This window comes from Amblyomma americanum, chromosome 5 (genome assembly GCF_052857255.1).
Source record: "Amblyomma americanum isolate KBUSLIRL-KWMA chromosome 5, ASM5285725v1, whole genome shotgun sequence".
In the NCBI taxonomy this organism is placed as follows: Eukaryota; Metazoa; Arthropoda; class Arachnida; order Ixodida; family Ixodidae; genus Amblyomma; species Amblyomma americanum.
Genome location: NC_135501.1, coordinates 115,449,029 through 115,453,740, shown reverse-complemented (window position 1 = coordinate 115,453,740; position 4,712 = coordinate 115,449,029). Strand labels below are relative to the sequence as shown.

Below are 4,712 nucleotides of genomic sequence, written 5' to 3'. Positions count from 1 at the left end.
AATGCGCCAGTTTTGTCTACAATTTCCGATGGCGGCGAAATGCCAAAAATTTCGTGCTGTACACTAAATCAACCTAAGTGACCAATTATTATTCGGGGTCGTTTGTTCTGCTGACATTTTTCTCCTCAAACGTCGAAACGCAATATCTCGGCACCGACCGCTACCGAACAGCATGCACGTTAATGTCGTCTGTAAAGCAGCACTGAAAATATTAGATAATCCATTCGCAAATTGATTAGCGCATGGTAAGTGCTTTTACGGCAGCATGTTTCCAGTCCAAGTTTTGCTTCTGAAAGCTAACTCCTGGAATGCACAGTGCACTTTCTTGAGCAAGCTGGAAAGCATTTTGACCTTTTTTTTGCTCGCTATTTTATTTTTAACTGATTTTCGCAATGTTTGTAGTATCTGTGGAGATTATTCAGACGAGGTGCCGAAATCTGAAGGACACCTATAGAAAAAACTAAGAGAAATCCAAGCCAGCACGAGGAGTGGAGCAGGTGCCAACACAAAAAGCAAAACTTGGCAATACTTGGACATGATGCGATTCCTGGAGGACCAAATGGATATGCGCCAGTGAGTAGCACTTCAATGTCTTCTGAGAACCAACTTTATGCACATTTTTTTGCTTGCTAGTTTTGAAATAAAAAATATAGGGACAAGAAGGTTTACAGACAAGTGGGTTTAATTGCCATGCTCTTCAGTGAAGCCAAGGTTATCACAGTGCTGCCATTGAGTCATGAGTCAAGACTCATTGAGTCAAATACTATGCTGTATATGTAATCAATACTTACACATGGTATTCAACCTGCAGAGGAAACAGCAGTGCCGAACCAGAACTGCTGCCTGAAGGTGGAGACCAAAGTCAGCCAGAATCGCCACAACAGGCTTTTGAGGAAATTTTTGCGTCGCCAGACAATGTACAAGTATAGGCTGCTGATCCAAGCTCCTCATATGAAGCACCATGCACTTCACAACAGACAGAAGTGCAGAGGCCTACGAAACGAAGAAAAGGCCAACAAGCACTTGACCTAGTCAATTCTGAACTCAGTGCTGTGAGAAGTGCTCTTGTTGCTCACAGGCCTATGGACCATAACGAGCATTTCCTTTTGTCCCTCAAGCCATATATGGACACAGTGCCAAATGCCATGCGATACCACCTTCAGATGGAGCTGCTTAACATTATTGGCCAGTATAGCGAAGGTGTGTACCGAAGGAACCTTGTTGTGAGCCCTCCGTGAAAAAGTAATACATGTGCCAAGTTTTCAAGTTATAGCGCATCACAGGAGAAAGTACTGTGAACAAGAATTGGTACACACAGTGCTGTGTGTGTGCCAATTCTTGTTCACAGTCCTTTCTCCAGTGATGCGCTATAACTCGTAAACATGAACAAACAAGCCAAAGACTCTCTGTTACGTGTTACGTCTTTTATTTCACATGCCAAAGCACAGCGTATAGAAATATAAAAGTCATTAAAAGCAAAAAGACATGATACAGCACCGCAAGTGCAACATTTATGTATTAAAATATTTACAAAGCATTTGAATAGTCACTACCATCACACTGCATACATGGCTGCAATGTTGATAAGCATGCGGCACCACCTGCAAATGGAGCGGCTGAACATTGCCGAGCAATACAGATAAGGACTGTATCCCACGCTTGTATTGTTGTACCATAAAACAACATACATAAATGTGTAACTGTTTTAGCTGTGAAAAAAAGACTGAAGAAGTCATGCCAAACCCTTGCCTTGCATGTCCTGCCACCTGCACAGTGGTGTGAATGTACGTAATCCTTCAATGCAATGCCAAATTTGCACCAAAACATGTTTTTCTGAGATAAAATGCGCACTATCTTCCGCTGGTTGCCTATTGAATAAAAAAGCAATCCAAACTGTGTAATGGCTTGGGCCTTCCATGCATGCAAGTTCCCTTGTAGAACTTTTCAAAGGGCTAGGATAAAAGCACAATGTGCCTTCGAAGACGACCTCCAGCAACAGTCGTGGAGATGATGAACAGGTCATGCTTATACATAGTTGTAACAGAAGGTTACTTTCAAGTGAGGCTACTGGAACCCCCACACAAGCACAGCTACTGCGGAGGAGCAAGTTCAAGTCAGGATCAGTAAAGAGATACCGCTAACAGAATTTTTAACTGCCATTTTCAAATAAAAGTTGCATATGTAGAGAAAGGGTGCCCGTGTGCTATCTTGGCCGTGGCAGTCGAATTTCAATGGACGCAAAATGCTAGACAACCATGTGCTGCATGACATCAGTGCACGTTAAAGAACCCTAGGTGGTCGAAATTACTGGAGCTTTGCACTAGAGCGTTTCTCATAGCCGCAGTCACTTTGGGACGTCAAACCCCATAAACCGAAATAACTGGTATGCTGTGCGACATCAGTTCACATTACGAACCCCAAGTAGCTGAAATGAATCCAGAGCCCTCCCCTATGGTGACTTTTAGCCGATATGCAGCTTATGAGAGGTTTAACCCATATATGCCCAAACTTCACATAATTAAATTTATGTTCAGAGTCGTCCTTTTATAGATAGAAATGTTTTTCTCAATACGAACTTTTGAACCATCTATGCAGACAGCGCAGTGTGGTAGAAACGAATGTACACAGCGTTCTTGAGCTGCAGTAGTGGGCTTCCTATTCTTAAGTTTACTAGTTTGCGTCTACACCCCTAGTACATAACACTGTAGCAGGCGAAGGAAAGAGGTCAGGGTACTAAGCAAATGTGCTATCTGTTGCGTGTAGTAATCTTGTATGCTTTTCTTGCACTCACAATGTTGTCGGTGGGGTTGCCAGCTTGCTGCTTTCAGAGAAGACTGGCGACTCTCTCAGAATGCACACAATGTTACACTTGTGCGGGAAATTTTAGGGGCTCTTGAACATAAAGTAACGCTCAGTGGTTATGGTGCTCGACTGCTGACCCAAAAGACACGGGTTCGATCCCGGCTGGAGTGGTAATTTTTTGATGGAGGCTAAATTCTAGAGGCCTGTGTACTATGCGATGTCAGTGCACGTTAAAGAACTCCAGGTGGTCGAAACTTCTGGAGCCCTTCACTACGGTGTCCCTCATAGCCTGAATCCCTTTGGGACGTCAAAACCTCATAAACCATAAATAAAACTAATGGCTACAAGCTTCCACACAATGAAATTTTAAGCTACTGTGCACAAAAAACTGTGTCCCACATGTAGCACCTCAGGCATATATGGGTTCACCCAACTTATACAATGCTGAAGATGGCACTCCACAGACCTTGCATTATGGCCGCAATCCGGCAGACGCACGCTGCCATGGTACAGCATCGGCAGCACTCACAAAATAAGAACAAACAATATCCCGTGCTTCGGCAGCTGCCCTGGAGAACTTGTGCCCAGCAGGAGGCTGCAGGCCAAGCATGGCTGAGCCTCCATCAGCTGCCAGGGTTGAGCGCCACTGCCCTTTGGTTACATTCCCAAATTGGTCTTCTTGGTCAACATACTGCGCGTCCATGTAGCACTGATCTTCGGTGAGGAAGTTGTGCAATGCGCATGACGCCAACACCAAAAATCCACATTTTCCGGCTTGAGGTTGATGACACGACGGAAAATGCGGAACCGTGAGGCCATCACTCCAAAGGCACTTTCAACGCACCTTCTGCAAATAAATAGCATAGATTAATACATGTTCTGAGAACAGAATTTCAGATGATAATTTACGCCCGAATCAGGCGATAATTGAAGATTCTTTTCTCTTCATCTTGGCACCTTCCAGAGTAGGGCCTGAGGAAATCGGGTCGAAGCTGAAAGGCTTCGTCCCCAATAAATACATTGGGCGCAATAATTGCAGAACCGGGAAGCTGCTTGGGGGCTGGCAGGCCAAGAACGCCCTGCTCGAGGCACTTCCCAAACCTGCGTGCACTTAGAGTGCCGCCGTCGCTCTGCCGACCATAGCCGCCGACATCAACCATAACGAATTTAAGGTTGCTGTCGGCGACTGCCATCAACACAATGGAGTATGTGCCCTGCAGGTAACCAAAACAATGAGCACTACTGGTGAAACCTAGCAGAGCACAGTTAGTACCTTGTAGTTGTAGTACAGGCTTCCAGAATTGGGTGGAGCCTGTATTTGTACATGTTTTCCATCCACTGCACCGACGCAGTGGGGGAAATCCTACTTCTGGTGGAAGCCGTTGGCAATCTCTTGCCACCTTTCAGTTGTTGGCATCTGGAATAAAAATTTGCCATGCCATGAGATGTACATTTATGTGCAGAAGTGGTGTAAAAGAGATCAGCTTATCACATGGAGGCGGTGATGGTGGTGGTGGCATTTATAAACTCAAGTGCTAATCGAGATTCCAGCGGGTTCTTGGACTCAGATATCAAGGCAGTAAAGCCACACTAAACATTTTTCTTGCACCAGATTATAATGACACTGTTGAACTGAATTGTTTAACATTGAATTGTATTGTGTTGTTGTGTATTGTAGTTCATTAACAAACAATGCTATTTTATAAAATCATCTTCAGTGTATCTTATTATTCACATTTTTTTTAAAACGTGAATAGTGATGCAATGCGTAAACACTCATATGAAGCTGCATAGTCTACTGGCGCATTCCATAGCAATATTGTATAATTGAAAACAAAAAAACTGCCATACAAAACTAGACAAAGGTAGAGTAGACAGGACGAGCGTTACATTCAGGTTCCCTACTTGAA

At 44.1% G+C, this 4,712-nt stretch overlaps 1 pseudogene; it reads right to left on the bottom strand.

Annotated features, from left to right (window-relative positions):
• Positions 1-3,274: 3,274 nt before the first annotated feature.
• On the bottom strand, positions 3,275-4,016 carry LOC144134943 (uncharacterized; annotated as a pseudogene).
• Between the last annotated feature and the right edge of the window lie 696 nt (positions 4,017-4,712).